The sequence below is a fragment of the Rana temporaria genome, chromosome 12 (genome assembly GCF_905171775.1).
Source record: "Rana temporaria chromosome 12, aRanTem1.1, whole genome shotgun sequence".
Taxonomy (NCBI): domain Eukaryota; kingdom Metazoa; phylum Chordata; class Amphibia; order Anura; family Ranidae; genus Rana; species Rana temporaria.
The window spans coordinates 13,782,030-13,794,451 of record NC_053500.1 but is presented as its reverse complement, the minus strand read 5'-3'; the positions used below and the strand labels follow the sequence as shown (position 1 = coordinate 13,794,451).

Here is a 12,422-nt window from a genome sequence, read left to right as displayed (position 1 = left end):
CGAGTCAATACGTTTTCCCCAGTTTTTTGTGGTAAAATTAGGTGCCTCGGCTTATATTCGGGTCGGCTTATACTCAAGTATATACGGTAATCAAAAATAGACTGAACATCCGTGTGTATTGAAGACAAAAAGATGTGCCAGAAAACGTATTGATAATTGATCCACCACCAGAAAAACCAAAGGCTTACCAGAGAGATTGAACTCAAATAGGTGTACACCTTAATGAGTCAATCTGGCTTCATGGTACAATACACCCAGGGAAGGCTGCCTCGGAACGGTGGACCTCAATGGGATTAGTTTTTAATCGGAAAACCAGATGGATGAATACCCCAGAGTAATGTAGTTGAGAAAAGAAGAAGGAAGGCACGTAGTGTAAAACAGGAAATATTTATTATAAGCAAGGAATTGCATTCACATTTTAGTAGTAAAAAGCAGTGGCTTCAGCAGAGCGTCCAGACGAAACGTCTTCTGAGGTGTGCCCCTGTCACCTCTCTGTCCACACAGGTACATAAGTGTCCTCCTCTGTCCCCTTCACGGCTACACCCCCCCCCCCCCCCCCAGTAAAGTAATGTCCTCCTCTGTCTCCTTTTATTATCCCCTCACTCACACAGCTGTCACTGTCCTCACTGCTCCTCGAGCTCCTAATCTGCTGCCTCAGCCTGTAGCAACTGTCAGGGCACAGCGCCGCTGTGGCACTGGCACCTCATAGAACGATTGCCTTGTTTTAAAAATGGCGCCAGACGGTGGCATTACATTACTGCGCATGCGCCGCCCGGCTGAGCGTGTACGAGCCTTCCCGAGCCCGGCATTTTTTTTTTTTTTTTTACGGGCACCGGTGCCCATAATGGCCATTTACGGGCAGCCCGAAAAAGGGAATTTATGGCGGTTGACAACACTGCTCGATCATGTAGATCCTGCCACCTGTGCAGTTTTCGGCTGTGATCACAAATGGGGGGATATCTGGGGTGTAGAGGGGTCAGAGTGCTGGGGGGATATCTGGGGTGTAGAGGGGTCAGAGTGCTGGGGAGAAACTGTGAAATAGTGAGAAAGGAGTGTGACATATACCTAGTGTTAAAGAAAGAGCTAAAAGTGATGGGATTGAAAATAGGAAAGTGAAAGAAACATATGAAGTGAAAAGTGCTGGGGGTATATCTGGGATGTAGAGGGGTCAGAGTGCTGGGGGTATATCTGGGGTGCAGGGGGGTCAGAGTGCTGGGGGGATATCTGGGGTGTAGAGGGGTCAGAGTGCTGGGGGTATATCTGGGGTGTAGAGGGGTCAGAGTGCTGGGGGGATATCTGGGGTGTAGAGGGGTCAGAGTGCTGGGGGTATATCTGGGGTGTAGAGGGGTCAGAGTGCTGGGGGGATATCTGGGGTGTAGAGGGGTCAGAGTGCTGGGGGGGATATCTGGGGTGTAGAGGGGTCAGAGTGCTGGGGGAATATCTGGGATGTAGAGGGGTCAGAGTGCTGGGGGGATATCTGGGATCTAGAGGGGTCAGAGTGCTGGGGGATATCTGGGGTGTAGAGGGGTCAGAGTGCTGGGGGGATATCTGGGGTGTAGAGGGGTCAGAGTGCTGGGGGTATATCTGGGGTGCAGGGGGGTCAGAGTGCTGGGGGTATATCTGGGGTGTAGAGGGGTCAGAGTGCTGGGGGGATATCTGGGGTGTAGAGGGGTCAGAGTGCTCGGGGTATATCTGGGGTGTAGAGGGGTCAGAGTGCTGGGGGGATATCTGGGGTGTAGAGGGGTCAGAGTGCTGGGGGGATATCTGGGGTGAAGAGGGGTCAGAGTGCTGGGGAGATATCTGGGGTGTAGAGGGGTCAGAGGGCTGGGGGGATATCTGGGGTGTAGAGGGGTCAGAGTGCTGGGGAGGTATCTGGGGTGTAGAGGGGGTCAGAGTGCTGGGGGGATATCTGGGGTGTAGAGGGGTCAGAGTGCCGGGGGGATATCTGGGATGTAGAGGGGTCAGAGTGCTAAGGGGATATCTGGGGTGTAGAGGGGGTCAGAGTGCTGGGGGGATATCTGGGGTGTAGAGGGGTCAGAGTGCTGGGGGGATATCTGGGGTGTAGAGGGGTCAGAGTGCTGGGGAGATATCTGGGGTGTAGAGGGGTCAGGGTGCTGGGGGGATATCTGGGGTGTAGAGGGGTCAGAGTGCTGGGGGGATATCTAGGGTGTAGAGGGGTCAGAGGGCTGGGGGGATATCTGGGGTGTAGAGGGGTCAGAGTGCTGGGGAGGTATCTGGGGTGTAGAGGGGGTCAGAGTGCTGGGGGGATATCTGGGGTGTAGAGGGGTCAGAGTGCTGGGGGAATATCTGGGGTGTAGAGGGGTCAGAGTGCTGGGGGATATCTGGGGTGTAGAGGGGTCAGAGTGCTGGGGGGATATCTGGGGTGAAGAGGGGTCAGAGTGCTGGGGGGATATCTGGGGTGTAGAGGGGTCAGAGTGCTGGGGGGATATCTGGGGTGGAGAGGGGTCAGAGTGTTGGGGGGATATCTGGGGTGTAGAGGGGTCAGAGTGCTGGGGGGATATCTGGGGTGTAGAGGGGTCAGAGTGCTGGGGAGGAATCTGGGGTGTAGAGGGGTCAGAGTGCTGGGGGGATATCTGGGGTGTAGAGGGATCAGAGTGCTGGGGGGATATCTGGGGTGTAGAGGGGTCAGAGTGCTGGGGGGATATCTGGGGTGTAGAGGGGTCAGAGTGCTGGGGGATATCTGGGGTGTAGAGGGGTCAGAGTGCTGGGGGTATATCTGGGGTGTAGAGGGGGTCAGAGTGCTGGGGGGATATCTGGGGTGTAGAGGGATCAGAGTGCTGGGGGGAAATCTGGGGTGTAGAGGGGTCAGAGTGCTGGGGGTATATCTGGGGTGTAGAGGGTCAGAGTGCTGGGGGGATATCTGGGGTGTAGAGGGGTCAGAGTGCTGGGGGGATATCTGGGGTGTAGAGGGGTCAGAGTGCTGGGGGTATATCTGGGGTGTAGAGGGGTCAGAGTGCTGGGGGTATATCTGGGGTGTAGAGGGTCAGAGTGCTGGGGGGATATCTGGGGTGTAGAGGGATCAGAGTGCTGGGGGGATATCTGGGGTGTAGAGGGTCAGAGTGCTGGGGGGATATCTGGGGTGTAAATGGACATTTACGGGCAGCCCGAAAAAGGGAATTTATGGCGGTTGACAACACTGCTCAACCATGTAGATCCTGCCACCTGTACAGTTTTCGGCTGTGATCACAAATGTCTGACACAGATTAGCCTTTGACTGTGTGACTTGCTACATAGTTACAATGTCCGAGTCCTAGGGGAAAGGAGACTGAGGAAATGCTTCTATTGCCTGCAGTAGTTTTATGACATCATCCAAAGTTACTGACTGGAGCTCAATGACTTATTTTTTATTGATAAAATGTAAATGTTTTTCTTTTTTTCTTTTACAAAACTTTATTATGTCCAGTTACCCCCCATTATATTGTATGTAGAAGCATAGTTGGACACCTGGGGCCAGATTCACAGAAAAAGTACGCCGGGGTATCTGCTAATACTCCGGCGTACTTTCAAATTTGCCGCGTCGTATCTTTATTTGTAATTCACAAACAAAGATACGACGGCTTTTGGCTAAGATTCGTACACCTTCGGATCCTAGGTGTAATTTTCCGGCGGCCGCTGGGTGGAGTTCGCGTCGTTTTCCAGCGTCGGAAATGCAAATTAGCTGTTTACGGCGATCCACGAAGGTACGTGCGTTCGTCGCATTCTCTTACGTCGTCGCTAGTCAGGTTTTCCGGTCGCAAACTTAGGCTTGCTATTTCATGGCTTAGATTTAGAACAGCCATGTTAAAGTATGGCCGTCGTTTCCGCGTCAAATTTTAAATATATATTTTTTTGGCGTAAGACGTCCAGGAATACGAAAGGACGTTACGCACGTCGCCGTTCAAAAAAACACGTCGGGGCGCCGTAATTTCGCGCAAAGCGCGGCGGGAAATTTCCACACGGAGCATGCGCAGAGCGTTCGGCGCGGGAGCGCGCCTAATTTAAATGGTACACGCTTCATTTGAATTAGGCGGGCTTGCGCCGGACAGCTTTACGCTACGCCGCCGTAAGTTTACACGCAAGTGCTTGGTGAATCAGGCACTTGCGCTGAAAACTTGCGGCGGTGTAACGTAAAGACGATACGAATCTGGCCCCTGGCACCTACAGGGATGCTGTTGTAGGTATCAATCACTTTTAGGGGTTTTTTTTTATTAGACCAGACACATTCTTCATTGTGGACTGACAGGTGTCCATGAAGTCACACAGTCATTACAATACTATAAGAGGGGGGGGGGGGGGGGGGGGGGGCTCGGTACGTTGCCCAGGTAAAATGTCAGATGGCATCGCTTTGGCAACATGTACGAATGTCGAGTTAATGTGGTATCGTCACAAGGAGTGCCGTGTGTAAAGAAACAGTGGGTAGATATAGACAGTGTAGACAGGCTAGAGTAGGAGTAAACAACAAGCTCAACAAATAGAACATTTGGTGAATTAGGATTAAAGAGTACCTGCCGCTGATACACAAAAGCATAGCTCCCAACTGTCCCGGATTTCGAGGGACTGTCCCTTATTTAAAGCAAAGTCCCTCAGTCCTCCTCATTTGCTTCTCATTTTGGTCTGAGGTTGTATACAAAATACACGATTTATCTTTCAAAAAGTGTTTCCCAGAGCTAAACCTTTCAGCCAATTTCTAAATCGCTGCATTTGTAAACTTCAAAAAACAATATAAAGGGTAAGTAGTGATAAAAAAGGAAACACTTGTTGGTTTAATCAATAATTTGTTTTTTTATTTTTATTTGTATAATTGTACTTTAACCACTTCAGCCCCAGAAGAATTTACCCCCTTAAAGGGGAGTTCCAGCCTTATAGGGCCAGATTCGTAGTCGGCGGCGTAAATGTAGGCGGGCGTAGCGTATCGTAGTTACGCTACGCCGCCGCAACTTAGAGAGGCAAGTGCTGTATTCACAAAGCACTTGCGTCTAAAGTTACGGCGGCGTAGCGTAAATGTGCCGGCGTAAGCGCGCCTAAATCAAATGAGGAACAGGGGGGCGTGTTTTATGTAAACTAATCATGTAACCACGTAAATTACATTTTTTTTTTTCGAACGGTGCATGCGCGCGCATGCTCAGTATCATGTCGAATTTTCAAATTAAATTACGCCCGCTCAATGCCTAGTCGACGTGAATGTAACTTGCGTCCAGCCCCATTCACGGACGACTTACGCAAACGACGTAAAACACGACGCTGTTCCGACGTTTCCGACGTCCATACCTAACATGACTTACCCCTGCTTTATGAGGGGTAACTTTACGCCGGCGTATGTCTTACGTAAATGACGTCTCTTGCTACGCCGGGCGCAAGTACGTATGTGAATCGGCGTATCTAGCTCATTAGCATAATCGACACGGAAATCTACGGAAGCGCCACCTAGCGGCCAGCGTAAATATGCACCCTAAGATACGACAGTGTAAGAGACTTTCGCCGCTCGTATCTTAGCCGAATTTATGCGTAACTGATTCTAAGAATCAGCCGCATAGATATGATGGCTCTCATTCGGACTTACGACGGCGTACATGGCGCTACGCCGTTGTAAGTCCTTTGAGAATCTGGGCCTTAGTGTTTATTTAAAGTCAGCAGCTACAAAAAGTGTAGCTGCTGACTTTTAACAAACAGACACTCGCCTGCTCCACGGTCCAGCGATGCGGCCGCCCGGAGCTCCGCTCCTCTCCCCCCTCCCCGGCTGGCGCCTCCATTTATAGTTAGGGCACCCGGTCATGACAGCTTTCGGCTTCACGACTGGGCACTCACTGCGCATGCGCGAGTCTCACTGTGCTCTATGAGAGGACAGGCGATCTCCTGGGACCTGTCACGTGTCCCCTGAGATCGCCTTAAGGGAGGGGCCACCTAAGGCGAGAAGAGAAGGAGGAAGTGGGACAGGAGCCACTCCTACTGAAGCCCCCACTCCCCCCCCCCCCCAAAAAAATGACATGCCAAATGTGGCATGTAAGGGGGCGAGGAGTGCTTAAAGTGGAAGTTCCACTTTTGGGTGGAACTCCGCTTTAATGACCAGAGCATTTTGTGCGATTCGGAACTGTGTGACTTTAACTGACAATTGCGCGGTCGTGCGACGTTGCATCCAAACAAAACTAATTTCCCTTTTCCCCCCACAAATGGAGCTTTCTTTTGGTGGTATTTGATCATCTCTGTGGTTTTTATTTTTTGCGCTATAAACAAAAAAAGAGCGACAATTTTGAAAAAAAAAATAATATATTTTTTTACTTTTTGCTATAAAAAATATTTAAAAAATATATAAAAAAAAATTTCTTCCTCAGTTTAGGCCGATATGTATTATTCTACATACCGTATTTTCCGGCGTATAAGACGACTTTTTGGATGCAAAAAAATGCATCCAAAGTCGGGGGTCGTCTTATACGCCGGGTACGGTCTCCGTGCAGCTGCGATCGTCATAATTTCAAAGCTGCGCGCCGTCTTCTCAGCGCGTCCTCGCTGTCCTGTGATTGGCGGAACAGAAATCTTCCCAGCAGCGCCTCTGTTCTGTTTTCCGCCTATCACGGATGCCTTCTCATCCTCGGACGAGATGAGAAGGCATCCGTGATTGGCGGATCATAGAACAGAGGCGCTACTGGGAAAATGTGTGTTCTGCCAATCACAGGACACGCTGAGAAGACGGCGCGCGGCTTTGAAATCATGGACGCTCGCAGCAGACGGAGACTGTCACCGGCCTGCAAAACGTGAGTGATGGCACAGTGGGGGGGGGGAAAGTGGGGGCATGCAATGTGATGGCACTGTGGGGGAATGCAATGTGATGGCACTGTGGGGGAATGCAATGTGATGGCACTGTGGGGGAATGCAATGTGATGGCACTGTGGGGGCATGCAATGTGATGGCACTGTGGGGGAAAGTAATGTGATGGCACTGTGGGGGCATTTAATGTGATGGCACAGTGGGGGCATGTAATGGCACAGTGGGGGCATGTAATGGCACAGTGGGGGCATGTAATGGCACAGTGGGGCTTGAAAAAAAGGGGGTAGTCTTATACAGTGAGTATATCCCAAAACCAAAAATGTTCCTGGAAAATTAGGGGGTCGTCTTATACGCCGGGTCGTCTTATACGCCTGAAAATACGATATTTTTGGTAAAAAAAAAAAAAGGAGCAATAACCGTTTATCGATTGGTTTGCGTTTACAATATAGGGGGTAGATTTATGGCATTTTTAGTATTTTTTTTTTTTATTAGTAATGGTGGCGCCATGCTGGGCGTTCGCTGTTCGGTCGCTTTGCTAACACTGAACCGCCTTACAGCCAATCAGTTTGCCGGGTCTGTTACCTGTCACCTGATTGGCTGAAACGTCAGGCGCTGTAATTGGACACCTGAGAGAGGACGGAAGAAGACATGGAGGACGTGCAGGACACCGCTGCTGACCCGCTCCGAGACAGGTAAGTGCCAGGCAAAATTTGATGGGGCACAGTAGCGGCAATTGATGGGCACACTGGCAGCATTTGATGGGGCACAGTAGCGGCAATTGATGGGCACACTGGCAACATTTGATGGGGCACAGTAGCGGCAATTGATGGGCACACTGGCAACATTTGATGGGGCACAGTAGCGGTAATTCATGGGCACACTGGCAACATTTGATGGGGCACAGTAGCGGCAGTTTATAGTCACAGTGTCAGCAATTGATAGGCACACTGGCAGCAATTGATGGGGCACAGTAGTGGCAATTGATGGGAACAGTGTCAACAATTGATGGGCACACTGGCAGCAATTCTTTGCCACAGTAGCTGTTTGATAGGCACAGTGGCTGCTTTTGATGGGCACAGTAGCGGCAATTGATGGGCACAGTAGCGGCAATTGATGGGCACAGTAGCGGCAATTGATGGGCACAGTGGCAGCAATTGATGGGCACAGTGGCAGCAATTGATGGGCACAGTGGCAGCAATTGATGGGCACAGTGGCAGCAATTGATGGGCACAGTGGCTGCGTTTGATAGGCACGGTGGCTGTGTTTGATGGGCACAGTGGCGGCAATTGATGGGCACAGTGGTGGCTGCGTTGGATGGGCACAGTGGCTGCGTTTGATGGGCACAGTGGCGGCAATTGATGGGCACAGTGGTGGCAATTGATGGGCACAGTGGCTGCGTTTGATGGGCACAGTGGCGGCAATTGATGGGCACAGTGGTGGCAATTGATGGGCACAGTGGCTGCGTTTGATGGGCACAGTGGCGGCAATTGATGGGCACAGTGGCTGCATTTATTGGGCACAGTGGCTGCAATTGATGTTTGTTTGTTTTTTCAGTTTGTTTGCGCCCCACCAAAAATGTTAAGCACCAGCCGCCACTGGTTGTGATCGTTTGTTAAAATTCCATTTTGCAGTATATGGGTACATCTCTGCAAAGACATTTTTGCAGACATCTCCTCTTTGCTTGGGTGCCCTCACCCCTTGATTTTATTTTTCGAGGATTTCAGCTTAACGATAACTATTTCTATTTTGTGCATACACATCAGTGATTTCTCAGTTGATTTTGCATCATCATATCCATTGACTGTTAAGAATAAACCAACGTGTTTTTTATTTTTCCTTTTTATAAGGTGAGTGTAACAGATGATGAGAAGCTGCAAGGCACGTGAAATGCAGGTTTTGCACTGATTCCTGAGGAGGGGGGGGGGTCACCATCCAAGCCCCTCCCTACGCACCTCCCATCACATAAGTAGTTGTGGAGAGTCTGATGTGCAGATAATCAGAGCCAGGAGGACCTTGCGAGTGATTGTGAAGAGTTGTCATCACTCTCTGCACTGCCTGAAACCCCCACCCCCCCCCCCCAAAAAAAAGGAGCTACACCTGGACAGCATCATCCGCAGAACAGGTAACTGCATGAAACTATAAAGGTGACCCTTTTACACTTTTTACGGGTTCTCAAATACTTTAAATTTAGTCAGCACCCCAAAAGAGGTACTGCAAAAAAAATTTGTGACCCCCCCCCCCCTAGATCTTTAGAATAGATATTATTTTAACAGGGTGTCTTCTAAAATTGGTCCTAGAAAAACAATATACGTTTGCAGATTAAAAGTGGACGTCTCCTCTAAACAGCCGTCCTGCAACAATTGTTTGTCCCCCCAACCAAGCGTCTCTTTGATTCGGACGCACAGGCATTTAAAAGATCGTTGCTTTATAGTGAGGAAAAGCGCAATTCTTGAACAGTGGTAGAAATTTCCTGGCATGTCTGAATTCTCTCGAGGGGACACAATGGAATTTTGATGTATCTGAGTAATCCTTATAATTAGCAATGCTCTGATCAGTTGCAAAGGTGCTGAAAACCTTGTCATTTTTAAGTATTATCTCTATTCAGTAACCCTAATTAAAATCAATTACAATTCAAAAGGGGGGGGGGGGGAGAAACAGAGTGCATGACACACCATCTCATACATTTAGTGTCACATTGTGTCACCGCACAACAATAAACTTGCATCCGTATGCAGCGCACCACTTCAGCATCCGATTCTACAATTAGCAGTCCCGTAATAAACACTAAAGTTCAGCGTTTAATGTGCAGGTCTGTTGAACCTTGTAATTACGTTACACAGTGCGTTTCTGTGTACACCGCAACACAGCTCAGTGTTCAAAGCTTCAATACTAATTGTCTGCTTCTGTGTTTTAAGGATCGGACCATTCCAAACAAAAGTGGATTTCCCGCAACAAAAGGAGTGTCTGAGGACTGAAGATCCCTGGAGACAAGTAAAAAAAAAGAAGAAGGGGATTGCGCAAAATACCTATCACAAAGGTAATCAGTTTGCAAACTTATTTAAGAAAGCAGTGTACAATGTGTTGCTAGTAGCAAATTTTTAGTTAGACCTATGTAATCATGGGAAGAGTACAACTTCTGATTGGTCTAGTTATAATGAATCAGTCCCGAATTGTTAAATATGTTTTAGACGCTTAACCTGTAAGCTTATTCTTTATTTGTTATAGTTTGTCTGGTGTTTCTCTCTCTCTCTATAGAGAATTAAAGACAGAGAGAGAGAGAGATATAGATGGAGAGATATAGAGCTATAGATAAAGAGCTATAGATAGAGAGAGATATAGATAGGTCTGTCTTAATGAGAGGGCAGCTACATGGGGGGCCCCTGCACTTTCCCCAAAGCAGCTGGTCCTTGAGTCCACGCTGCCAGGATTCAGAGTGCTGGGGGGATATCTGGGGTGTAGAGGGGTCAGAGTGCTGGGGAGATATCTGGGGTGTAGAGGGGTCAGAGTGCTGGGGGGATATCTGGGGTGTAGAGGGGTCAGAGTGCTGGGGAGATATCTGGGGTGTAGAGGGGTCAGAGTCCTGGGGGTATATCTGGGGTGTAGAGGGGTCAGAGTGCTGGGGAGATATATGGGGTGTAGAGGGGTCAGAGTGCTGGGGGATATCTTGGGTGTAGAGGGGTCAGAGTGCTGGGAGGATATCGGGGATGTAGAGAGGATAGAGTACTGGGGGGATATCTGGGGTGTAGAGGGGTCAGAGTGCGGGGGGATATCTGGGGTGAAGAGGGGTCAGAGTGCTGGGGAGATATCTGGGGTGTAGAGGGGTCAGAGTGCTGGGGGGATATCTGGGGTGTAGAGGGGTCAGAGTGCTGGGGAGATATCTGGGGTGTAGAGGGGTCAGAGTGCTGGGGGGATATCTGGGGTGTAGAGGGGTCAGAGTGCTGGGGAGATATCTGGGGTGTAGAGGGGTCAGAGTGCTGGGGGGATATCTGGTGTGTAGAGCGGTCAGAGTGCTGGGGGGATATCTGGGGTGTAGAGGGGTCAGAGTGCTGGGGAGATATCTGGGGTATAGAGGGGTCAGAGTGCTGGGGGAGATATCTGGGGTGTAGAGGGGTCAGAGTGCTGGGGGGATATCTGGGGTGTAGAGGGGTCAGAGTGCTGGGGGGATATCTGGGGTGTAGAGGGGTCAGAGTGCTGGGGGAATATCTGAGGTGTAGAGGGGTCAGAGTGCTGGGGAGATATCTGGGGTGTAGAGGGGTCAGAGTGCTGGGGGTATATCTGGGGTGTAGAGGGGTCAGAGTGCTGGGGGGATATCTGGGGTGTAGAGGGGTCAGAGTGCTGGGGGTATATCTGGGGTGTAGAGGGGTCAGAGTGCTGGGGAAATATCTGGGGTGTAGAGGGGTCAGAGTGCTGGGGGTATATCTGGGGTGTAGAGGGGTCAGAGTGCTGGGGAGATATCTGGGGTGTAGAGGGGTCAGAGTGCTGGGGAGATATCTGGGGTGAAGAGGGTTCAGAGTGCTGGAGAGGCATTAATAGATTAAGCAGATATATTATATGCACAGGACAGCTTTACTTTATGTATGTAATATTTTCTTTGCTGTACAGAATGATTGTTCATGTAGTTAATGCGGAGCTCCACCCAAAAGGGGAAGCTCTGCTTGTCTGCCTCCTACCTAATTGATGTCTGTTTACCTGTGCTGTCTCCATTGTAGGGGCCCCAGAGCATTACTTTGCCCAGGGGCCCATAATGCTATTAAGACGGCCCTGGATATAGAGAGAGAGATATAGATAGAGAGCTATAGATGGAGAGATTTAGATAGATAGATAGAGAGAGAGAGAGAGATATATAGATAGAGAGATGTAGATAGAGAGAGAGATATAGATAGAGAGAGAGAGATAGATAGAGAGAGAGAGAGAGATAGATAGAGAGAGAGAGAGATATAGATAGAGAGAGATATATAGATAGAGAGATGTAGATAGAGATATATATATATATATATATATATATATATATAATATATATATATATATATATATATGAGAGATAGATAGAGAGAGAGATATAGATATAGATATAGATAGAGAGATATATAGAGAGAGATATAGATATAGATAGAGATAGAGAGAGAGAGAGATATAGATAGAGAGAGAGAGAGAGAGAGAGAGAGAGAGAGAGATATAGATAGAGAGATATAGATAGAGAGAGAGAGAGATAGATAGATAGAGAGAGAGATATAGATAGAGAGCTATAGATAGAGATATATATATAGATAGATAGATAGATAGCATAGGTGTGCGCAGCCTATTGCATTAGGGTGTGCACCCCAAAGCTCAAATACATGTGAGTGTGTATAATATATATATATATATATATATATATATATATATATATATATATATACGGCTGTAGGGCAATGGCCAGTGTCAGTAGAACAGTGGATGGTGTCAGTGGGCAGGGACTGTTGTCAGTAGTTTATTTTTATTATTTTTTTATTATTACTTTTTACAATTTTTTTAATTATTTTTTTAGAATATTTGTTTTAGAATATTTTTTTATTATTTTCTTTTACAATTTTTTAGGAGCACCTTTGGGAGACTTTGGTGAGATATCAGGGGCCTAAACAGACCCCTGATATCTAACTTTTGAGACAAGGAAAGGGTCT

The 12,422-nt window shown here is 48.5% G+C and overlaps 1 protein-coding gene and 1 long non-coding RNA gene across 2 annotated transcripts in view; both read left to right on the top strand.

Moving 5' to 3' along the window:
• The window catches only part of LOC120919020, a 62,631-nt gene extending 53,796 nt beyond the window's left edge, over positions 1-8,835 (top strand). Inside the window, exon 2 of the long non-coding RNA XR_005744505.1 lies at positions 8,610-8,835. This is a non-coding gene — a long non-coding RNA (uncharacterized LOC120919020). The remainder of the gene's footprint in view (positions 1-8,609) is intronic.
• Positions 8,836-9,571: 736 nt separating this feature from the next.
• Positions 9,572-12,422, top strand: part of PDYN (prodynorphin) — a 39,732-nt gene continuing 36,881 nt past the window's right edge. The window contains exon 1 of the mRNA XM_040330384.1: positions 9,572-9,799. The gene's annotated coding sequence lies outside the window, so the exon portion shown is untranslated. The remainder of the gene's footprint in view (positions 9,800-12,422) is intronic.